The sequence below is a fragment of the Hemitrygon akajei genome, chromosome 24, assembly GCF_048418815.1.
Source record: "Hemitrygon akajei chromosome 24, sHemAka1.3, whole genome shotgun sequence".
In the NCBI taxonomy this organism is placed as follows: Eukaryota; Metazoa; Chordata; class Chondrichthyes; order Myliobatiformes; family Dasyatidae; genus Hemitrygon; species Hemitrygon akajei.
In genome coordinates, this window is record NC_133147.1 from 40,603,513 (window position 1) to 40,629,735 (window position 26,223).

Genomic DNA, 26,223 nt, shown 5'->3' on the forward strand with positions numbered 1-26,223 from the left:
AGAGAAAGAAGGAATTTAACCTAGCGAAAAAAGCCTTATGGGAAAAGGGTTATAAATTTACAATGCGTCATCCAGCAACACTGATAATTTTTTTGGAGGAGGGAAATTTTTTTTTTTCCGATTATCGAAAAGCGGAGGAGTTTGTACAAAAACTTCCATCTATTCGCTAATTACACATAGAGGCTTCCAAACGTAATGGATTAAAGATGAAGATAGACCCAACGAACAGAAGTGATGGACATTTATGGATATTATAGAAGAGAAAAGCAAAATTTTATAAATACTAAATGAGAATAGTATTTTTTTTTCTCTTCTTATACATATACTTTTTATGTTGCGGGGGGGCTGGGGAGCTTTGGATCGGTTACTGTGGGATTCACGTGTGTAATCATGGCGGTTGCCATGACCCGTACAGCAGAGGGGGGTAATGTTGTGTTTTTTTTCCACAACATTAGTAGGGGGGTATTTTGTTTTTTTCTTTATATTTTAATTTTCTTCTATCTTTTTGCCTGGATGATTGGTGGGGACACACATAGCAACATGGAGATTTTTATAAAGATTTCCCAGGATACCACGAAAGTTGAAAGATTAGGTATTATTATAGATTGGAGTAATATAATAAAAAAAATGACTAATCTACTAAATGTTTTAAGTTTTAATGTTAATGGGCTTAATGGGCCAGTAAAAAGAAAAAGAATTTTAACATATATTAAAAAAATGAAAACAGATATAGCTTTTTTTACAAGAAACTCATTTAACAGACATAGAACATCAGAAATTAAAAAGAGACTGGGTTGGAAATGTTATTGCAGCTTCATTTAATTCAAAGGCGAGAGGAGTTGCAATTTTGGTTAACAAAAATCTACCAATTAAAATACAAAACGTATTAATTGATTAGGCGGGGAGATATCTAATTATACACTGTCAAATTTTTTCAGAACTATGGACCCTTATAAACATTTATGCACCAAATGAAAATGATGTAAAATTCATACAGGAGGTCTTTTTGAATTTGGCTAATGCACATGATAAAATATTAATAGGTGGAGATTTTAATTTTTGTCTAGGTCCAGTTTTAGATAGATCAACAAAGGTTGTTACAAAATCAAAAGCAGTAAAATTAACTCTATCATTGATGAAAGACTTAAATCTGATTGATATATGGAGAAGAATTAATCCAAAAGAAAGAGATTATTCATTTTATTCAAATAGACATAAAACATATTCAAGGATAGATTTTTTCCTATTATCAACGAATATTCAAGATAGAGTGAAAAATGAGGAATATAAAGCAAGAATATTGTCAGATCATTCTCCTTTAATAATGACAATGATAATGATAGATAAAGAATCAATGTATAGGTGGAGATTTAATTCAATATTATTAAAATGTCAAGACTTTTGTGATTTTATGAAAAAACAGATTCAGCTCTTTTTAGATATAAATTCACATTCAGTTGATGATAAATTTATAGTGTGGGAAGCAATGAAGGCATACTTGAGAGGTCAGATGATAAATTATACTTCTAAAATTAAGAAGGAATATATGATAGAAATAGATCAATTGGAAAAAGAGATTACAAACTTAGAAAAAGAATCCCAAAGAAATATGACAGAAGAAAAACGAAGACAACTTATTAACAAGAAGTTACAATATAATACGCTCTAAACATATCGAACAGAAAAAGCAATTATGAGAACTAAACAAAGATATTATGAACTAGGTGAAAGATCACAAAGTTCTTGCATGGCAGCTAAAAACAGATCAGACTTCTAAAACAATAAATGCAATTCGAACAAGAGTAAATAAAATTACTTATTTTATTTACTGAAATTGTACTTCTGAGTTGTACAAATCAGAATCACAAAATGACAATGTCAAGACAGAAAGGTTTTTATCACAAATAACTCTTCCAAAATTAAATACGGAAGAACAGAAGGGATTAGATATGCCTTTTACATTGAAAGAGGTCGAAGAAGCCCTAGGATCACTTCAAAGTAATAAATCTCCAGGAGAAGATGGTTTTCCGCCTGAATTCTATAAAAAGTTTAAAGATTTATTAATTCCTCCTCTTATGGAGTTAATACACCAAGCGGAAAGAACGCATAAACTTCCAGAATCTTTTTCGACAGCTATTTTAATAGTATTGCCAAAAAAAGATAGAGATCCTTTAAAGCCATCATCATATCATCATATGGCCATAGTGGGGTGTGTCAGGAATGGACAGGAGGAGGAGTATAGGAAACTGATACAGGACTTTGTGATATGGTGCAACTCAAACTACCTGCGTCTCAATGTCACCAAGACCAAGGAGATGGTGGTGGACTTTAGGAGATCTAGGCCTCATATGGAGCCAGTGATCATTAATGGAGAATGTGTGGAGCAGGTTAAGACCTACAAGTATCTGGGAGTACAGTTAGACGAGAAGCTAGACTGGACTGCCAACACAGATGCCTTGTGCAGGAAGGCACAGAGTCGACTGTACTTCCTTAGAAGGTTGGCGTCATTCAATGTCTGCAGTGAGATGCTGAAGATGTTCTATAGGTCAGTTGTTGAGAGCGCCCTCTTCTTTGTGGTGGCGTGTTGGGGAGGAAGCATTAAGAAGAAGGACGCCTCACGTCTTAATAAGCTGGTAAGGAAGGCGGGCTCTGTTGTGGGCAAAGTACTGGAGAGTTTAACATCGGTAGCTGAGCGAAGGGCGCTGAGTAGGCTACGGTCAATTATGGAAAACCCTGAACATCCTCTACATAGCACCATCCAGAGACAGAGAAGCAGTTTCAGCGACAGGTTACTGTCGATGCAATGCTCCTCAGACAGGATGAAGAGGTCAATACTCCCCAATGCCATTAGGCTTTACAATTCAACTGCCAGGACTTAAGAACTTTTTTAAAGCTATTATTAATGCTTTTTGAGTTAGTGATTTAGATGCATATCATATTATTACTGAGTTAAGTATTGTATGTAATGAGTTTTTGCTACAACAAGTGTATGGGACATTGGAAAAAATGTTGAATTTCCCCATGGGGATGAATAAAGTATCTATCTATCTATCTATCTATATAGACCGATTTCTTTATTAAATACTGATTATAAAATAATAGCAAAAATCTTATCTAATAGATTATCCAAATGCTTACCAAAATTAGTACATATGGATCAAACAGGATTTATTAAAAATAGACAATCAGCAGATAATGTAACTCGCTTATTTATTATAATTCATTTAGCACAGAAGAGGGAGGAAATGAGCGTGGCAGTTGCTTTAGATGCAGAAAAAGCATTTGATAGATTGGAGTGGGATTTTTTATTTAAGGTATTGGAAAAATATGGATTAGGAGTATCTTTTATAAAATGGATTAAAACCTTAAATACTAATCCCAAAGCTAAAGTAGTGACAAATGGTCAAATTTCAACACCATTTCAGTTAACAAGGTCAACTAGGCAAGGTTGTCCATTATCACCTGCTTTATTTGTGTTGGCGATAGAGCCATTAGCTGAATTGATTAGAATGGACCCAGATATTAAGGGTTTTAGAGTTAACCAGGAAGAATACAAGATTAACTTATTTGCTGATGATGTTCTGCTTTACTTAACAAACCCATTGCAATCGTTGCGTAAATTATCCTATAGATTAGAAGAATATGGGAAAATATCAGGTTATAAAATAAATTGGGATAAAAGTGAAATTTTACCTCTTACTAAAGGAGACTATAATCAATGTCGATTAATAACTCAATTTAGATGGCCGGCAAATGGTATAAAATATTTAGGTATAAGAGTGGATAATGATATAAAGAACATATACAAATTAAATTACTTAGCACTATTGAAAAAAATTCAAGAAGATCTTGATAAATGGATGGTATTACCAATAACATTAGTAGGTAGAGTAAATACCATAAAAATGAATATATTCCCTAGATTACAATACTTATTTCAATCACTACCAATACAATTACCCCAAAAGTTTTTTCAAGAGCTGAATAAATATGTGAGGAAGTTTCTTTGGAAAGGTAAGATGTCAAGAATATCGTTGGAAAAATTGACATGGAAATTTGAGCTAGGAGGGTTACAACTTCCAAATTTTAAGAATTATTATAAAGCAAATCAACTTAGATTTATTGCATCTTTTTTTGAGAAAGATAAACTGGCATGGATCAGAATAGAACTAGATAAAATAGGAGAAAACATACCAGAAGACTTTATATATAAATGGGAATCTAAATGGATACGGGAAAAGAAAGAATCTCCTATATTAAAACATTTGATTGATTTATGGAATAAGATAAATGTTGACGATGAGACAAAGAAATCCTTATTAGCAAAGAGATCTTTAATTCAAAATATACTTATTCCTTTTACAATGGATAATTAACTTTTATATAATTGGTTTCAAAAAGGGATTAGATATATAGGAGATTGTTTTGAAGGAGGTATATTAATGTCATTCGATCAATTAAAGAATAAATATAAAGTATCAAACAACACTCTTTTTTGTTACTTTCAACTAAGGGCTTATTTAAGAGAAAAGTTAGGTCAAACAATGTTATTACCGAAACCCAATGAAATAGAAACTTTAATTCAAAAAGGAAAGATTAAAAAATTTATCTCTTGTATGTATAATTTGATTCAAAAACAGGCAATTAAACAAGGAGTCCATAAGTCAAGACAAAAATGGGAAAGTGATTTGAATATCAAAATTGAAGAAAAAAACTGGTCAAGACTATGTCTTGAGAGTATGACAAATACAATAAACGTTCGATTAAGATTAGTGCAATACAATTTTTTACATCAACTATATATTACACCACAAAAAATAAATAAATTAAACCCAAATTTATCTGATCAGTGTTTCCGATGTAACCAAGAAATTGGTACTTTTTTACATTCTACTTGGTCTTGTTCTAAAATTCAACCTTTTTGGACAAATTTAAGAGTTTTACTGGAACAAATTATTGGAATACAACTTCCACACAACCCAATATTACTTTTACTAGGTGATATTGAAGGGTTAAAACCGATATCCAAATTGAATAAATATCAGAAAGAATTTATAAAAATTGCATTGGCAGTAGTCAAAAAAGCTATTGCAGTGACTTGGAAATCGGATACATATCTAAATACAGATCGTTGGAAGAACGAAATTTATGGCTGTATTCCACTTGAAAAAATTACTTATAATTTAAGAGATAAATATGAAACATTTTTGAAAATTTGGCGCCCTTATTTACAAAAGACCGGATTAAATATATAGGTGCTCCGAAGATGAAATAATTGGTTACTTGGGGAAAGAAATAAATATATATACTAAAGTTATTACGAACTCCATGGAGCATGTGGGGATCTTCCAATATCCAGGCATTCCTTTTTTTTTTCTTTCTTTCTTATTTTTTTAATAGGGATGTTAGGGGGGAGGGGTTAAGGGGAGGGGGGCTGGGTAACACATTTTTTAATACACATTTATTCTGTAACTATTTGAAAACAATAAAAAAAGTAAAAAAAAAAATCTCCCTCAATAGAACCATAGAACATTACAGCACAAAAACAGGCCTTTTGGCCCTTCTTGGCTGTGCCGAACCATTTTTCTGCCTAGTCCCACTGACCTGCTCCTGGACCATACCCTCCATACATCTCTCATCCAAGTACCTGTCCAAGTTTTCTTAAATGTTAAAAGTGAGCACACATTTACCACTTTATCTGGCAGCTCATTCCACACTCCCACCACTCTCTGTGTGAAGAAGCCCCCCCCACCCCATGTTCCCTTTAAACTTTTCCCCCTTCACCCACGTCCTCTGGTTTGTTTCTCCCTTAACCTCAGTGGAAAAAGCCTGCTTGCATTCACTCTATCGATACACATCATAATTTTATACACCTCTATCAAATCACCCCTCATTCTCCTACGCTCCAGGGAATAAAGTCCTAACCTATTCAACCTCTTTCTGGAACTCAGTTTCTCAAGTCCCAGCAACATCCTTGTAAACCTTCTCTGCACTCTTTTAACCTTATTAATATCCTTCCTGTAATTGGGTGACCAAAACTGCACACAATACTCCAAATTCGGCCTCACCAATGCCTTATACAACCTCACCATAACATTCCAACTCTTATACTCAATACTTTGATTTATACAGGCCAATGTAACAAGAGCTCTCTTTACTACGCTACCTGTGACGCCACTTTTAGGGAATTTTGTAACTGTATTCCCAGATCCCTCTGTTCTACTGCATTCCTCAGTGCCCTACCATTCTTCATCTAATTCATTAACTGTGTCATCTCTTTTTTTATGCTGAGACTTCATCATTTCAATAAAACTTAATTCTGTTATTTGAGCTTTCACTTCTTGCTTATACTGTGCCCACTGTGAGCTTTCTTGCTGTAGACGATGATTAGACTGAATCTCATTTTCTCAGTGTCTCTTTCATTATCGTTTGCATTGAAGCTACCTCTTTCTGCCATTGCTTTTTCACATCATCAGTTGCCTCCTGTTTGATTGTCTCAGTCACTGCAGCTACAGCTTTTCTATTCTCCACGTCTAAAGTGCATCTATATAAAATTCCCCACATTCATCTTCAATCACTGCATTTACTAGTTTCATTTCATTTTCCTTCTTTCTACTTCTACAACAGCGTGAAAAATGAATCATCTTACCACAGTTGTAGCAAAGTTTTCCATATGCGAAACACTGATTTGGACCGTGTTCCCGCGCACAGCGATCACATGACTTTTTTTCAAATGCCGTTTTGCTCTCTGTCGCTTTTGTCAACGTCTTATATTTCTTGATATATATACATCTGCTTTTTTTCAGCATCTACATTGCAGTTTTCAACAAAAAACTCTTCAGCCTGCGACATTACGGTCTCAGAAGCTTTGCAGACCATGAAAGCTTGTTCAAAATTTAAATCTTGCTCACGCAAATTGCTTTCTCTCATAGTATTATCACGAATGCCACAGTCTATTTTTAATAAGAGAGTCTGTGAGCAATCTGAACTCACACGTTCTACTCCGCTTTCGTAAATCTGTGATCAATTGTTTCAGCGGCTTTCTGCGCACAACTGAAGGATCTGTATCGCGCATACGTTAAATTACGCTTAGATGTACAAAATACTTCAAATCTGTCCACTATCGACTTTAAAATGAAATTATCTCCATCTTCAAAGACTATATTATTATATACCTCTATTGCCTCACTTCCAATTACATAGTTTGGTTTGGTTTTCTCCGATTTTTCTTCATAAGCGATCACCAATACAGTTCAAATTGTTGCTTGAATATCCTGCAATTCTCAGCTACATTCCCAGTCAGCTGCAGTTTTTGTGGGGGTTGTAAACCTTCCATATCAGAGATTACCATTCCAAATTTTTTTTATTCCAATTATTCCCGTATTATTCTTCCAAAAGCACTTCTGACACCATGTTATGATACTTCTATTTAAGCATTCCGTGGGTTAACAATAAATAGTCATACTCTGGAAGAAACAAAGAAGTTTTATTAACAGAAATAAACAAACACATCTTAACCTGCCACATGCTGATATGTTCAGGTAAACCCCGAGTATACTCAGTGCTTTCCAACCAGGAATTGGCACGTCATTGCACGTGATACACCACAACCACAACTTCCCTCCCTACTGGACATCATGGTAAAGCAACCTCAACAGTGTCGAGTGGATCCTCTCACAAGCCCAATTCTCGTTTACCATCACACATCCACGCATTCCAGAGGTCCAGTCGGCATTGGGAGCAGAAGACTTGGAAGAGTTTACTCACAGGTTGGCGAAGCCAGCATAAAAGGAGAGCTTCATGGGCAGTCGGACATTCCGATCAGCATAGGGAGCAGAGAAGTGTGCATGCGGGATGGCTACTGTCAGGGCAGCCATTGTTGGGAGCAGGCCAGTGGTGAGAGTAGGAGCGTCGAGCTTTGACTCAAGAGGCTTCGACTAGAAGAGGCTGAGGCCAAAGAAACAGGTTAAAAGATTTGGTCTTTGTTGCCCATTGTACAGTGTGGGCAGGATGGCAGATATGGCAGTGCAATGCTCCTCCTGTCAGATGTGGGTATTCATGGAACCTGATGGTCTCCCTGATCACTACACTCGTAGGACGTGCTGCCAACTCTAGTTCCTGAAAGACCGCATTAAGGAGCTGGAGCTGGAGTAGGATAAATATAGGACCATCCAAGAGTCATAGCATTTGATAGGTAAAACTTCTGAGCAGATAGGATCATTGGAATCTTTTCTGGGGAAGGGGTGAACTGTACAACTGGAAGGGAACCAATATCCTGATGGGAAGGTTTGAGAAATGCTCTTAGGGAGGGTTTAAACTAGATTTGCAGGAGAGTGGGTACCAAAGTGATGGGGCAGTTGGCACACACTCCACTCTCTGTCAGAGAGTAGTGGTGGATAACTGCTTGTCAGCTTGGAGGCCGGTGACTAGTGGTGTGCCTCAGGGATCTGTACTGGGTCCAATGTTGTCTGTTATATACATTAATGATCTGGATGATGGGGTGGTAAATTGGATTAGTAAGTATGCAGATGTTACTAAGATAGGTGGTGTTGTGGATAATGAAATAGGTTTTCAAAGCTTACACAGAGATTTAGGCCAGTTAGAACAGTGGGCTGAAAGATGGAGTTTAATGCTGATTAAGTGTGAGGTGCTACATTTTGGTAGGACTAATCAAAATAGGACATACATGGTAAATGGTAGGGCATTGAGGAATGCAATAGAACAGAGTGATCTAGGAATAATGGTGCATAGTTCCCTGAAGGTGGAATCTCATGTGGATAGGGTGGTGAAGAAAGTTTTTGGTATGCTGGCCTTTATAAATCAGAGCATTGAGTATAGGAGTTGGGATGTAATGTGCTACGTAATGTATTTTGCACCTTGGCACTGGGGGAATGTTGTTTCATTTGTTTATATTCAAAGTTCAAAGTAAATGTTGATGTCGAAGTAGATATATGTAACTATAACAGAAACAATTAAAGATGCAAATATAAATAAATAGCAACAAATAACCAGAACATGAGATAGAGTCCTTAAAGTGAGATCAATGGTTGTGGGAAACATCTTGATGGGGCAAGTGAGTGTAGTTATCCCCTTTTATTCAAGAGCCTGATGGTGGAGGGGTAGTAACTGTTCTTGAAACTGGTGGTGCAAGTCCTGAGGCTCCTGTACCTTCTACCTGATGACATCAGCAAGAAGAGAGCATGGTCTGGGTGGTGGGTATCTTTGATGATGTATACTGCTTTCCAATAAAGAGTGCTGAGTGGGCGGGACTACAATAAGCCAGATGGATCAAGTGCACGTGTCCGTAAGTGTGGTGGGAAGCGTGCACACGTGTCAATGACACAATCCCTCAGTTCCTCCATCTCTGCTTCATCTATCTTCAAGATGAGACTTTCCATTCCAGAACATCTGAGATGACCTCCTCCTTTAAAGAATGGGCTTTCACTCACCATCACTGACATCTCCTCCATTTCCTAGACATCCACTCCCACCCCATCTTCCTGATGGGAAAAGTCCCCCTGTCCTTATCTTCACCCCATGACCCTCTGTATGCAGTACAACATTCTTATATTTAGAGATGCAGTTACAAAGAAGTCACAATAGCAGCTATAATTCATTAGGAGATAGGAAATAGGTGGATCAGTAGGTAGTGTTGAGGAAGCAGGGAGGCTGCAGAACGACTTCAACCGATTAGGAGAACGGACAAGGAAATGGCAGATGGAGTGTAGTGTAGGGAAGTGTATGGTCATGAACTTTGGTAAAACAAATCAATGTAGACTATTCAGAAATCAGAGGTGCAAAGAGACTTGAGAGTCCTCATGCAGGATTCCCTAAAGACAATGACTACATTTCCCAACACTGCCATTTATTCCTGCATCCTAATCTGTCCAAGTCCTTCTGTAGCCTCTCTACTTCCTCAAAACTACCTGCCCTCCACCTATCTTCATATCATCCACAAACTGTTCAACAAAGCCATCAATTCCATCATCCAAATCAATGACAAATAACGGAAAATGAATTGTTCCCTGTGGAACACCACTAGTCACCGGCAGCCAGCCAGAAAAGGCTCTCCCTATTCCCACTCTTTACCTCCTATCAATCAGCCACTGCTTTATCCAAGCTGAAATCTTTCCTGTAATATCATGGGCTTGCAGCTTTTTAAGGGGCCTCACGTGTGGCACCTTGTCAAAGACCTTCTGAAAATCCAATTACACAACATCAACTGATTCTCCTTTGTCTATCCTGCTTGTTATTCCTTCAAAGAATTCCAACAAGTTTGTCAGGCAAGATTTTCCCTTGAGGAAACCATGCTGACTATGGCCTATTTTATCATATGCCTCCAAGTACCCTGACACCTCATCCTTAATGACCAATCCCAACATCACTGAGGCCAGAATAGCTAGCCCATAGTTTCCCTTCTTCTGCATCTCCAGTAAGTTTGACATCGGTAGTAGGTAAATTATTGGAAGGAATACTAAAAGATAGGATCTACAAGTATTTGTATAGACAGGGACTTATTAGAAAAAGTCAGCATGGCTTTGTGCGTGGTAGATCATGTTTAACCAATTTATTGGAGTTTTTCGAGGAAGTTACCAGGGAAGTGGATGAAGGGAAGGCAGTGGATGTCGTATACATGGACTTCAGTAAGGCCTTTGACAAGGTCCCGCATGGGAGGTGAGTTAGGAAGATTCAGTCGCTAGGTATACATGGAGAGGTAGTAAACTGGATTAGACATTGGCTCAATGGAAGAAGCCAGAGAGTGGTAGTGGAGGATTGCTACTCTGAGTGGAGGCCTGTGACTAGTGGTGTGCCACAGGGATCAGTGCTGGGTCCATTGTTATTTGTCATCTATATCAAGGATCTGGATGATAATGTGGCAAATTGGATCAGCAAATTTGCTGATGATACAAAGATCGGAGGTGTAGTGGACAGTGAGGAAGGTTTTCAAAGCTTGCAGAGGGACTTGGACCAGTTGGAGGAATGAGCTGAGGTATTGCACTTCGGAAGGTCAAACCAAGGTAGAACATACAAGATAAATGGTAGGACACTGAGGAGTGCAGTAGAACAGAGGGATTTGGGAGTACAGATACATAATTCCCTAAAAGTGGCATCACAAGTAGATAGGGTTGTAAAGAGAGCTTTTGGTATATTGGCCTTTATAAATCAAAGTATTGAGTATAAGAGTTGGAATGTAATGGTGAGGTTGTATAAGACATTGGTGAGACCGAATTTGGAGTATTGTGTGCAGTTTTGGTCACCCAATTACAGGAAGGATATTAATAAGGTTGAAAGAGTGCAGAGAAGGTTTACAAGGATGTTGCTGGGACTTGAGAAACTGATTTACAGAGAAAGGTTGAATAGGTTAGGACTTTATTTCCTGGAGCATAGGAGAATGAGGGGTGATTTGATAGAGGTGTATAAAATTATGATGGGTATAGATGGAGTGAATGCAAGCAGGCTTTTTCCACTGAGGCTAGCAGAGAAAAAAAACAGAGGTCATGGGTTAAGGGTGAAGGGGGAAAAGTTTAAAGGGAACATTAGGGGGGGGCTTCTTCACGCAGAGAGTGGTGGGAGTGTGGAATGTGCTGCCAGATGAAGTGGTGAATGCAGGATCACTTTCGACATTTAAGAAAAACTTGGACAGGTATATGGATGAGAGGGGTTTGGAGGGATATGGCCCAGGTGCAGGTCAATGGGACTAGGCAGAAAAATGGTTTGGCACAGCCAAGAAGGGCCAAAAGGCCTGTTTCTGTGCTGTAATGTTCTATGGTTCTACATCCTTGCCAGAGAACAACAAAATTTACGCTTTTTAGATCCTTTCTCATTTCTTCAAATTTGGCCTTTGTCCAGTTTAGAACTTCAACCCGAGGACCAGATCTATCTTTATCCATGATCAAGTTGAAACTTATGACGTTATGATCACTGGAACTGAAGTGTTCCCTTACACACACTTCCGTCACCTGCCCTAACTCATTTCCTAATAGGAGATCTAATATTGCATCCTCCCTAGTTTGTATATCTAAATATTGACTTAGAAAACTTTCCTGAACACATTTCACAATATTTCACAAACTCTAACCCATATATGTCAAACTCAAGGCCCGCGGGCCAAATCCGGCCCGCGGTGGAATTATCTTTGGCCCGCAAGATAATATCTAATTACTATTAAAGCTGGCCCCAGTAATCGAAGCGCCTATGGCATATAATATGGCTAATGCCGAGTTTATTCAGGTACCAGGTTTTCAGGGTTTTTAGTGTTTATTCGGCAGTCTTCTTCATAAGAAATGGAATTTGTAAAGTGAAACACTTTGTAGTTATAGCAGAGACTGAGACACATGAGAGTAGGCTGAAAAAATGGAGGCAACAAAAGCTGCGTTCGCACGCGTCCGACTGATCCGGCCCGCATGAAGCTGCATTTTGCTCAATCCGGCCCGTGACCTAAAATGAGTTTGACACCCCTGCTCTAACCTATCTGGACCTTTAACAGTATGGGAGTCCCAATCAATGTGTGGAAAATTAAAATCCCCTACAATCACAACTTTCTGTCTCCTGCAGTTGTCTGTTATCTCTCTGCAGATTTGTTCCTCCAATTCTCACTAACTATTGGGTGGTCTATAATAGAACCCTATTAATGCGGTCAATGTGCAAAAAATAACTGTGCAAATATTAAAAGAGAGAAAAACAAATAATCATAATAATAAATAAGCAATAAATATCAAGAACATGAAATGAAGAGTCCTTGAAAGAATGTGGGAACTGTTCAGTGTTGGGGTGAGTGAAGTTATCCCTCTGGTTCAACAACCTGATGATTGAGGGGTATTAACTGTTTCTGAACCTGGTGGTGTGAGTCCTGAGGCTCCTGTAACTTCTTCCTGAAAGCAACAATGAGAAAAGCACGTGACCTGGGTGGTGGGGATCCTTAATGATGGGTTCTGCTTTTCTGAGACAGTGCTCTGTGAAAATGTGCTCAATGGTGGGGAGGCCTTTATGACAGTAGTGCACATGATGGACTAGGCTCCATTAAATATCATTGGTATTTCCATACTGGGCCATGATGCAACCAGTCAATTCTCTCTCCACCGCACATCTATAGAAGTTTCTCAAGGTATTAGTCGTTGTGCTGAATCTTTTGAGCATAAGACATAGGAGCAGAATTAGGCCATTCAGCCCATCAAGTCTGCTCTGCCATTTCATCATGGCTGATCCTGGATCCCACTCAACCCCTCACACCTACCTCCTGGCCATATTCTTGATGCTATAATCAATCAGGAAACTATCAATTTCTGCTTTAAATATACCCATGGACTTGGCCTCCACCACAGTCTGTGGCAAAGCATTCCATAGATTCACTACGCTCTGGCTAAAAAAAATTCTCCTTCCCTCTGTTCTAAAAAGTCGCCCCTCAATATTGAGGCTGTGCCTTCTCGTTCTGGATACCTCAACCACAGGAAACATCCTAGGTAATTTCTAAGGTAAGGACATGTTCGGCATAGCTTTGTGGGCCAAAGGGCCTGTATTGTGCTATAGGTTTTCTATGTTTCCTCTCCACACTCACCCTACCTCGTCCTTTCAACATTTGGTAGGTTTCAATGAGATCTCTCTGCATTCCCAGTGAGTACAGGCTCAAAGCTGCCAATCGCTCCTTATATATCAACCCTTTCATTCCTGGAATCATCCTGGTGAACCTCCTCTGGACTCTCTCCAATGACAATGACAACACATCATTTCTGAGAAAGTAAAAATGCACTGCTGTGCTTTCTTCGTAATGGCACTTACATGCTGGGCCCTCTAAAACAATTTCACTGAAGAATTTAAAGTTGCTGATCCTCTCCACCTCTGATTCCCCCGGTGAGGATTGGTCTATGGTCCTCCAGAAGTCAATATTCGGCTCCTTGGTCTTGCTAACAACGTCTGAGAGGTTGTTGTTGTGGCACCACTCAACCAGGTTTTCAATGTCCCTCCACTCTTGATTCAGCCAACAACAGCAAACTTAAATTTGGCATTGGAGCTGTTGTCACAGTCATAAGTATAAAGCGAGTGGAGCAGGTTAAGTGCACAATCTTGTAGTGGATCTGTACTAATGGCAATTGCGGAGATGTTATTGCCAATTCAAACTGACTGCCGTCTGCAAGCCACGAATGCAAGGATCCATTTGCACAAGGAGGTATCAAGACCTAGGTCTTGGAACTTATTATCTAGCTTCAAGGGGATGACAGTATTAAATGTCGAGCATTCCTGTCCCTATGCATCTTCATTGCCCATATGTTCCAGGGCTGAGTGAAGAGCCAATGAAATGTCATCTGCTTTTGACCTGTTGTTATGGTAGGTAAATTGGATCAGAGCCAAGTCACTTCTTAAGGAGTTAATATAATTCATGACCAACCTCTCAAAACACTTCATCACTGCGGACGTTGCAGATTTTTGCAAATGAAACAAATAAATGAAACTGGCAGCACATTTTACTAGACACAGAAGTTCACTAAAAAAACTTTACGTAATATAGTCAACATGTCAGACCAGTCTCTTAAAGCGAAACCCCAACACAATGACGTGGTTGTGAATTATATATATTTCTCCCAATTATGTTACCCTACCCCTCCCCCAGAATTCACTAAAACTGGCATTGTGAGCCTTCCTAGAGTTTGGACAAGCCACCGGCTCCTCGGGTGTAGGGTCAGCAGGTGCCTCTGGCTCATCCAGAGGAATGTCAACATACCCAAGGGCATGTTGTGACTCCAGGGCACAGCAGCAGAACACTCCTTTTAGCCGGTTTAAGGTGATTTACTGAAATACGTTCAGGTATAACCCCCTTATCTCAACGGGTCATCATAAAGGGGACTTAGATGCTGGTGTGTGTCATGGCTGACGTAAACAAACGAGATGGAACACAAGTCAACAGGAATCCAAGGATTGCTGTACTCCAGGACAGGTGAAAAGGAATTGAATTTACTGAGGAGGGTGGAATGCTGCTGATCAGGGTCAGGAATGAAATCTCCTTGCACTTGTAACGGCTGTCCCTATACGAACTCTGCCACAGATGACTGCAGGTCTTCTTTTGGAGCAGTTCTGCAAACACTCAGGAGCAGTGAAACCCCTCACACAGGCCATTGGACTCTGGGTGATATGTCATGGTATGATGTAGCCCAATGCCGAGGGTCTGGACCACCTCAGCCCAGAGGACTGAAATCATCTGGGGATTGCGGTCAGAGGAAATATCAGATAGGGTGCCAAGCCCAGCAACTCAGGTATTGATGAATGCCTGAGCCGCATCTGCAACCATCATTAGTGCAAGAGGGATGACATTTGGCCACCTGGTAGTACAGTCCACCATGTTAAGAAGGTGCGTGAAATCACGGGGGGGGGGGGGGGGGGGGAAGAGGACCAACAAAGTCCTCTTTCATTGACATGGACAAACTGTCGCTCAAGGACCTCAAAAGGTGCCAATGGAGCCTGAATATGGTTTAATTTTGCCCGCTGGCACTCCACACAGGCTGCAGTCCAATTATGCACATCCTTTCTGAGGCTGTGCCAAACAAACTTTTGCACAACCAGTATCTATGAGGCTTTCCAGCCCAGATCCAAAGACAACAAATACCTTCTCCTTTGTAATATGTATTGGGTCCATGAAGTTGACGCCACTTTGCTTCACTTCTATAGTCTCCGTGTCTGTCTCCTGAGTAAACACAGAAGCAAAAAAATTCATTTAAGATCTCCCCCATCCACGTATGCATTACCATTATGGTCTTTCAGAGGACCAATTCTGTCCCTTGCAAACCTCTGCTCTTGACATCCCTTAGCACCCTCTTTCAGCGTGACTGCTGGGACAACCTCAGGGCTCCTTTAACCATCCTGATTTCTTTCTCAAGGGTTTTCTTGTATTTCTTATGCTCCATAAGCACATCATTTTTTCCTACCTGCTATACCTCCTTTGAGGGCCTCAATATCTCTTAAAACCAAGGTTTCCAAAACCTGTTACAGTATCTCTACCTTTTATTCTGAGACACATATGAGTTTTGTGCTCTTAAACATTTAGCTTCTGAAGGCCTCCACTCACCAAATACACCTTTGCCAAAAACAGCCTATCCCAATCCATATTTGCCAGATCTCACCTGATACCACTGAAATTGGCATTTCTCCAACCTGACATCTCAACCCATAGACCACACCTACCATTATGCATATTTACTTTGAAACTAAAATATTTACTTGAGCTCATCTGAGAGCAAAACCTTGTAAGTCACTTGGTTTTATTTTGCGGGACATGATAGCATTCAAGCCCTGCCACAGCTGTCAAGCATCCTTCAGTGATTCCAATTGGTCAGAAATTGCCACTTTGATTGTGAGATGGCTTTCTGGAGGTTATAACTGGACCTCTTGTATTTTACTAGGTCACCAGTCCTGCTGATCTCTTGGTTCATCCAGGGCTTCTGGTTGGTGAAGACTGAATAATTCTGTGCAGTTACGAGTGTCTTTATAAAGTCTTTACTCCCACCCCACCTGGAACTATTGCCTGAAGGGGTAGGAGGAGAAAACCTCTCACATTTAAACTTTAGACAGACACAGAGGCTGCAGCATGTAGACAGGCTCTCAGAGAGCTTCAAACAATTAAGATAGAGATTCTGTCCTCTGGAAATCCAGAGAAATACACATAGAGTGCTGGAGGAGCTCAGCAGGTCAGGCAGCTTGTAAAGAGTGGAATAAAGAACCAACATTTATGAAAGTTTTCTGCAAAACATTAACGGTTTATTCCTCTCCATAGATGCTGCTTACCCTGCTGAGTTCCTCTAGCATTTTACATGACAGCTTAACTATTCCTAGGAGTGAACATCACCAATAACTTGTTCTGCTCTAACCACGGAGACACCACGTCCAAGATAGCTCAACAACTCCTCTACTTCCTCCAAAGGTTAAAGAAATTTAGCACATCCCTATTGACCCATCTAAGGATGTATTTTGTATGGAAAGGACAGGCAGGAAGGCATAGACGGTGGTGTGGCTCTGTTGGTAAGAGATGGAATTACATCTTTAGAAAGAGGTGACTTAAGGTCAGAGAATGTTGAATCATTATGCGTGGAGTTAAGAAACTGCAAGGGTAAAAAAAATCATTATGGGAATCACATAAAGTTCTCCAAATAGTAGCCAAGATGTGAGGTTGAGATTGCAAAGGGAGCTGTCACAAAATGAGGGTAATGTCACAATTGCAAGGGGAACTTCAATATGCAAGGAAACTGGGAAAATCAGGTCGGCATTGGATCACAAGAGAGGGAATTTGTTGAATGCCTATGAGATGGCTTTTCAAGAGCAGCTTGTGCTTGAACATACTCAGGGTAAGGCTATCTTAGATTGGTTGTTGAGTAATAACCCAGATCTTACTAAGGGGCTTAGTGTAAAGGAAGCATTATGACACAGTGATCACAATATGATTGCATTCATACTGCATTGAGAGGGAAATGCATAAGTGACATGTATCAGTATAGCAATGGAATACAGGAAATTGGAGCTTGCCCAGGTCGATTGGAGGAGGATACTGGTGGGGATGATGGCAGGCAGAGATGACTGATGTTTCTACAGAATAGCTCACAAGATGCAGGACAGATATGACCTGCAGAGGAAGAAGTTCTCAAATGGCAGGGGTAGGCAACCATGGCTGACAAGGACTGCATAAAAGTCAAGGAAAGGAAGCGAATGTGAGTGGGAAGTTGGATGATCGGGAAGCTTTTAAAATCCAATAAAAGGCAACTAACAAAGCTATAATGAAAAGATGAAATATGAGAGCAAGTAGCCAATATAAAGCAGGATACCAAAAGTTCTTTTATCAGTTATACAAAAAGTAAAAGGGAGGTGAGAGTTGATATTGGATCACTGGAAAATAATGCTGATGAGATAGTAATGGGGGGACAAAGAAATGGCAGATGAACTTAATCAGTACTTTGCATCAGTCTTCACTGAGGAAGACACTAGCAGTGTGCCAGAGGTCTGTGAGTGTCAGGGAGTAGGAGTGAGTGCCACTGCTATTACAAAGGAAAAAGTGCTAGTCAAACTAAAGGGTCTTAAGATGGATAAGTCATCTGGAACAGATGGAATTCTCTGAGGAAGTAACAAGCAGGGTGGACAAAGGAGAGGCAGTGGATGCCATTTATTTGGATTTTCAGAAGGCATTTGATACACATGAGGCTGCTAAACAAGATAAAATGCTATGGCATTACAGGAAAGATAATGGCATGGATAGAGAAATGGCTGACAGGCAGGAGGCAGGTAGTGGGAATAAAGGGGACCATTTATGGTAGGCTGCCAGCGACTAGTGGTGTTCCTCGGGTCAGTACTGGAATTGCTACTTTTCACATTGTTCATCAAAGATTTGGATAATGGAATTGATGATTTGTGGCAAAGTTTACAGATGATACAAAGCTGGTGGAGGGGTAGGTAGTGCTGAGGAAGTAATGTGATTGCAACAGGACTTAGACAAATTGGGAGAATGGGCAAAAACAGTAGCAGATGGAATCATGTTGGGAAATAAACAATAATGCATTTTGGTAAAAGGAACAATACTGCAAACTATAATCTAAATGGTGAGAAAATTCAAACATCAGAGGTGCAGATGGTCTTAGGAGCACTTGTGCAAGACTCCCAGAAGATTAATTTACAGGTTGAGTCTGTGGTAAAGAAAGCAAATGCAATGTTGATATTTATTTCAAGGGGAATAGAATATAAAAACACGGAGAAAATGCTGAGCCTTTATAAGACACTGGTACGGCCACACTTGAGAGTATTGTCAACACTTTTGGACCCCATATCTCAGAAATTATAGGTTGTCCTTGGAGAGAGCTCAGAGGAGGTTCATGAGATTGATTCCAGAAATGAAGGGGTTAACAAATGAGGAGTGTTTGGCAGCTTTGGGCCTGTACTCACTGGAATTTAGAAGAATGCGTGGGGATCTCATTGAAATCTACTGAATGTTGAAAGGACTAGATAGTGTGGATGTGGAGAGAATGTTTCCTGTGGTGGGGGTATCCAGAGCTAAGGAGGTTTTTTTTCAGCCAGAGACTTGTGAATCTGTGAAATGCACTGCCACAGACTGTGATGGAGGCCAAGTCCGTGGGTCTATCTAAGGCACAAGTTGAAAGTTTCCTGATCGGTCAGGACATCAATGGATATGGTGAGAAGACAGGTGAATGGGGTTGAGTGGTGTAAGATTCAAAATTAAGATGTGCGTTTCTGACAGGTCCGGGTTAAAGTCAAAGGACAGATGTGATTTAATTATGTCTAGGGACAACTGTGATTTAATTATGTCTGGGTTAAAGTCTGTAAACAAGTGTGATCTAATTATGAATGCAGAAGCCTTGACAAAATTAACTGTTTGTGGAATCATTGAAGTCCTGAGATATGGACTATTGTTTTACAGAAACGTGTAAAAAAACAACTCCAAATATGGAATGGAGTCAGGGAGGGGGGTGGTAAGGAAGAAGGATAAAACCTGCTGCCCTGTAAGGTTCAGGGTTCCCTTCTCTGAGGGGGCCCAGCTCTGCAGAACTGTTAATAAACTTTGTTTCCTTGAATTTGTCTCGAAGCCATTATTCAGGGGCGTGGCTCGTTTCTGACAACTTGGGGCGCTCGTCCGGGATCCACACTCCAGCCATGAGGGGGGCAAGGAAGGACATCAGAGAAGGTGCACCCTGCCGAGTTCGGCAGTCCCTGATTCCTTGCTCGTCGCCCCGCGCGGCTTGAGCGAGTGATATCCGGCGGACTCAAGGAAACAAAGAGGGGTTGTCGAGGCAGTTGAGACAGTGAGCGATCGAGTAATTTCTGTGCACAGGACCCAGGTAAGAAATTGAATTCCTGTAGAGACGTAGTACACAAGAATCGTGGAACTGCGGGGTTCCTGCAGGTGATTTCTCCTGTAGAGACGTAGTACACGAGAATTGTGGAACTGCGGGGTTCCTGCAGGTGATTCTTCCTGTAGAGACGTAGTACACGAGAATTGTGGAACTGTGGGGTGCCTGCAGGTGAATTCCTGGGCGATCGCGGGAATACAGGTTCCGGAATTGGACAGGAGTGACCGAGCTAGGTGGGTCACATTCAAATTAAATTCCTGCAGAGACGTAGTGCACGAGAATTGTGGAATTACGGGGTGCCTGCGGGTGGATTGGAACCGAGCAAGTCCTCGAGATGGGGAATAAGGGGTCTAAGAGAGAAAAGGGTAAAGGAAATCCAGGCGCCAATGATGAAAAATACCCCGGGGTACCCCCTGATAGTCCGTTGGGACGGATGTTAGAAAATTGGGATTATGGGAGGCGAAAAGGGAAGTCAAAGAAAAAAATGATACAGTACTGTGAATTCTGGTCCCGCCAGCCGATCCAAGGGTCGGCTGTGTGGTGGCCTAAGTTCGGGTCTAGCGAGGATTGGGTACAACAAGCCCTTAATCTGTACGTGAATTCAAAACCTAACGTTAAACCCGAAGAAAGTGATTATGCCCTATGCTGGTTACCAACGACAAATAGTTATAAATTGAAAACGATAAATGAAGGGGGACAGAAAAAGAATACATGGGAGGTGCTCGATCACCTGCCGCCCCATATGTGCCCCCTACCGCTCCGCAAATCGAAGACCCTGAGACGGAGGTTGGCCAACAGCTGATTCGTGTTGAATTTGTATCGAAAGCATGGCCAGATATAAGAAAAAACTGGAAAAACTAGAAGATTGGAATACTAAACCCTTAAGTGAACTACTTAGGGAGGCACAGAAAGTGTTTGTAAGAAGGGATGAAGAGAAACAAAAGAAGACAGCAAGGATAATGGTCCAGACAGTGCGACAAGTAACTGCAGATAGTAGAGAGAGAGACAGGGACCATGGTTGGATTGAGGTAGTAGCCAGGAGCAAGGAGGAGGGCTAAGGAAGGCTTTAAGATGTTTTCACTGCAACGAAGAGGGACACTTCAGGCGAGAGTGCCCCAGATACCGACGGGAAGTGCGCTCTTACGCTATGATGGAAGATGAAGACTAGGGAGGTCGGGGGTTCCACCCCTTGGGGATGAATTATCGGCAGGAACCCCTGGTAAATTTAAAAGTAGGTCCCCAAGGGTCAGATACAACCTTTATGGTAGATTCGGGTGCCGAAAGATCTAGCGTAATCCAGATACCTCCCGGCGCCCGAACCAGAACAAAGGTAATGGGAGTATCCGGTATTGGAGGCAAAATAATACAAGTACCTGTTATAGAAAACGTGAAAATTGAACATGAGGATAGGGTAACGGGACAGGACCTACTTTTGTTACCCTCTGCGAGATTCAACCTGCTCGGGCGGGATCTGCAAGTCAGGCTAGGCATCGGGACTGTGCCCAGGAACGGGAAGATAATGGTACAGCTGTTTGCCCTCAGGGAAGAAGACGATAGGAAAATAAGCCCGGAGGTATGGTACCAGGAAGGGAACCGGGGGGGTTTGAACGTCCCCCCTTGCAAATCTCACTATTACCTAACAGTTCGCCAGTACGGAGAAAACAGTACCCTATTTCAATGGAAGGAAGAAAAGGGCTGCAGCCGGTGATTGAAGGACTGATCGCTGATGGACTACTGGAGGAATGTATGTCACCGTATAATACCCCAATACTCCCGGTGCGAAAGCCAGATGGGACTTATCGGATGGTACAAGACCTGCGGGGCCTAAATGCAGTAGTCCAAACCCGATACCCGGTAGTGCCCAACCCTTACACACTGATGAGTAAGATCTCCCCTGACCATGAATGGTTCAGTGTAATAGATCTATAAGACGCCTTCTGGAGTTGCCCGCTAGAAGAGAGCAGTCGTGACATGTTTGCATTCGAATGGGAAAATCCTACGACGGGGCGGAAAAGACAACTCCGGTGGACGGTCCTGCCACAGGGGTTCACCGAATCACCTAACCTATTTGGGCAGGTCTTGGAGCAAGTACTAGCAGAATTCCAATGTGCTCCAGAGAGCCAACTGCTACAGTATGTGGACAATCTATTGCTATCCGGGCCAACACAGGAAGGGGTGCAGGAAGACACCATCAGACTACTGAACTTCCTGGGGAAGCAGGGGCTACGGGTCTCAAAGAAAAAGTTACAATTTGTAGAAAAGGAAGTAAGGTATCTGGGACACCAGGTCAGTAAAGGACAGCGATGCATTACCCCAGAAAGGATAGCTGGAATAACGGGAATGTCACTACCACGTACCAAGAAGGGGATACGCACCAGTTAATTTGTGATGCACTTGATATCGAATGGAAGTACCATACCCCGTGGCATCCCCAGAGTTCGGGAAGAGTAGAACGAATGAACAGCACCCTAAAGGCACAACTGACCAAGTTGATGTTAGAAACCAAACTACCATGGACTAAGTGTCTCCCTATTGCCCTTTTAAGAATACGAACAGCGCCCCGCAAGGACATAGGAATATCCCCATATGAGATGTTGTTCGGACTCCCGTATTGGAATAAGGTGGAAGGGTACCCCACGCTACAAGGGGGTGATATCTTTGTAAGGGACTATTTACTGGCACTGTCCCGTTCCTTTGCAGAACTGCGGAAAAAGGGTCTCTTGGCCCAGACTCCGCTGCTCGATTTTGCTTTACATCAGATCGTGCCTGGACATTGGGTTCTGGTAAGGACCTGGAAGCCGGAGAAGTTACAACCACAGTGGGAAGGCCCTTTCCAGGTCCTGCTAACAACAGAGGCGGCTGTACGGACAAAAGAAAAAGGGTGGACACACGCATCCAGGGTAAAAGGACCGGTGAAGCCCGAAAGCCGCACTGAGTGGACCTGTGTTCCCGGTGAAGAACCGATGGTGGTGAGGCTAAAAAGGCAGCAAAAATTAACTCTATGTGGACTGTAACATTATTGACTGTAATATATTTGAATCTATATGTCGGGGAAATTGAAGGGAAATGTGACAAGTGCAGAACCGTGGTACGAGTGGGGCAGAGGGTGTTCCCAGGATCATTTGTGTCCCACTCGCATGTGAATGATCGATGCTATGATCTAAGCAAGAGAGAAACATGTGGGGAGAATAGTAAACCTTATTACCAAGTCTATAATAAAGGATACATGGGACAGGGGGGGACCATGAGAAGTCTCAGCTGTCCCAGGAAAGACCGGAGTTCTTCCTCCTGCATCAGGAGGGTGACCGGAAGCTGGGAATTAAGCTGTTTGATTCATTAAGGAGAGAAACACGGGAGATAAAGGTGGGCGAGTGGGGTGATGAGTGGCCACCGGCTCGCATCATTGAATACTATGCGCCAGCGACCTGGGCCCAGGATGGGTCGTGGGGGTATCGCACTCCTGTCTACATGTTAAACCGAATTATTAGACTGCAGGCGGTGGTGGGAGTGATAACCAATCATACGGCACTGGCATTGGAGCTGTTGGCAAAACAGCAGAGTCAGATGCGAACAGCAATATACCAGAACAGGCTGGCTGTGGATTACCTATTGGCCTCTGAAGGCGGGGTATGTGGGAAGTTCAATCTTACAAACTGTTGCCTTAAGATAGACGACAGTGGAAAGGCCGTGTTAAAAATATCTGACAAAATTCGGAAACTGGCCCATGTGCCAGTACAAACCTGGAAATCCCTGGGGAACATGAGTTGGCTAGACGGGCTACTGGGAGGTAGTTGGTGGCGCACCGCTCTCCTAGTAGCAGGCGGGGGTCTAATGATTCTCTTACTTTTGCCGTGTTTGATTCCTTGTATACGAACACTGATCAGGCACAGTATATTCCAGCTCCAGGCAGTAGCGATTTCCCATCATGGGACAAACGAGCTAAAACTTATGCTATTAAAGAAGAAAGTGGGCCCCCTGGGAGTGAGAGAAATGCTAGCTGAAACGCACATCTTAAAAAGAAAAAGGGTGGTATTGTAAGATTCAAAATTAAGATGTGCGTTTCTGACAGGTCCGGGTTAAAGTCAAAGGACAACTGTGATTTAATTATGTCTGGGTTAAAGTCTGTAAACAAGTGTGATCTAATTATGAATGCAGAAGCCTTGACAAAATTAACTGTTTGTGGAATCATTGAAGTCCTGAGATATGGACTATTGTTTTACAGAAACGTGTAAAAAAACAACTCCAAATATGGAATGGAGTCAGGGAGGGGGGTGGTAAGGAAGAAGGATAAAACCTGCTGCCCTGTAAGGTTCAGGGTTCCCTTCTCTGAGGGGGCCCAGCTCTGCAGAACTGTTAATAAACTTTGTTTCCTTGAATTTGTCTTGAAGCCATTATTCGGGAGCGTGGCTCGTTTCTGACAAGTGGGATCTGGGATCGGCCATGATGGAATGGCAGAGCAGACTCGATGGGATGAATAGCCTCATTCTCCTCCTGTGTATTATGGTCTTATGGGCCCTCACCAACTTATATCAATACACCATTAACTCTTCACCACCCCATCGTGAAAATAAATCTTCAACCCCCATATTCCCCTAAACTTTTCCTATTTGTGTCGTTTAAATATTAATTTTGTCAAAACTCCCTTTATCCCCAAGGCTCTCCCATCCCCCACTCTTGCATGGGGTGAACTGAACTCAGTAAACCCCGCTATCTACTGGCGTAGCAACCCATCAATCTACTCAGTCTCCAGTCCAATTGGGTTGGTGCCAAAAAGTTGCCGTTGCCTTGCCGCAGGTCAGCCCGAATCCTCTAGCACCCAGTCAACCAGGGAGGAACTGATGAAACCCGGTCTCTCTCTAACGGATGTTTTACCTTGCTGGCTGCCCCTTCACCCGCTATAACCATGTTAACCCTCCTTATTTCCAAACACCCCTCCCACCAAAGGAACTCGTGGTCTTGACCCACCACCCTGGTTTGCCCCTCCCGGCTGGGTGGAGGATGCTGGCATTCGGGAACGCGCCGCTCACGATCACGCGCGTTCGCTCTTCCAATCCCGGCTCACGGACACACGCCCCCGCCCCCGAGTCACGGGCACACGCCCCCGCCCCCCGCCCCCCCCGATCCCGGGTCACGGACACGCGCGTCGCTCCCAGGTCACACGCCCCCCTCCCCCCCCCCCGATCCCGGCTCACGGGCACGCGCGTTCGCTCTTCCGATCCCGGGTCACGGGCACGCGCGTTCGCTCTTCCAATCCCGGCTCACGGACACGCGCGTCGCTCCCAGGTCACTCGGTCCCCTCCCCCCCATTGACTAACGGACACTGGGCTCGCTCCCCCCACAGCCCCGATTCACTGACTGACCCGCCATGAACACGGGGCTCTGCTTGACTCCGTCCAGAGCAGCCACAAAACGCTGGAGGAAGCCCGAGAGGCTTCGGGGGTCTTGGCCGCTCGCGTCCAGCCGAGCCGAGGGCTTTGGGATTGACGGTAGGGCGACCCAAGGGTCCAAACCAATGGGAGGGAAGCGCCCGTGGGAGGTGGGCGGTACTCCAGGATATTGATGGCTGTGGCGGCCTATAGGAAGGAGCTTAGAAATTATCAACAGAAATAGTGGAGAAACTGAGCGAGTCCGGCAGCATCTGTGGAAGAACAGTTGAGACGGAGGAATTGGCGAGAGATGGTCTCGAAGGTTCCGCGGGAGGGGCAGGGATGGGATGTGTTGTGTTGGGTTGGGAGGGGGCTGACGTTTTCTCTATTTTCTGGCACTTTCCACCCCTCACGCCGCCCAGCCGGTGAGTCGTCCACAGGCTCTGCTCCCCGGCTCCGGGGCGGACATTGGCTTGATGGTGCGTGTGTGGGGTGGGGGGCCCAGCCGAGACCATGGACACCGGCTTGGCCGAGTAGACGGAATATCCCAAACCTGAGAGAAACATTTTCTTTCAGAAGGCACCACGGATCAGGGCTGCACCTTTTAAGTCAACCGACTGCAAGATTTCTGTGGAAGACTCTTTAAATAAAGATGTTGGTTCAGTTGTGGGGCCGGGATTGCGATGGCGACACCAACGGCCAAACGGACAACATTTGAAATCACGCGGAAGAAAACCTCTAGACGATGGCGATTGGTTCGCCACTGACCAATCGGACTCCTCTGCAATTGGGAGCCCGCCTTTCTAAATTTCTATTGGTTGAAGTAACTGTCAATGAAATGACATCCCGTCCTTTATTGATCTTCTTTTACAGAGGGCGACGTCAATTTGACACCTTGGCCACTGGGAGCATTGATTCCGCCTCCGCCCTCTCCCGATTGGCCGATGTAGCTGTCCGTCTCTGCTGCCATTGTCCGCCCTCTGGGCACAGCGCCTGATGCCGCCCGCCATTCGGAAGCGGTAGCC

General features: G+C 42.7%; 1 long non-coding RNA gene across 1 annotated transcript; it reads right to left on the reverse strand.

The window, feature by feature from the left end:
* Positions 1 to 1,880: 1,880 nt before the first annotated feature.
* Positions 1,881 to 25,303, reverse strand: LOC140715607 (uncharacterized). Its single transcript, XR_012096173.1, has 4 exons — positions 25,193 to 25,303; positions 15,596 to 15,673; positions 6,650 to 7,466; positions 1,881 to 2,038 (listed from the first exon to the last, which is right to left on the reverse strand). It is a non-coding gene; the product is annotated as an uncharacterized lncRNA (long non-coding RNA).
* Positions 25,304 to 26,223: the final 920 nt, after the last annotated feature.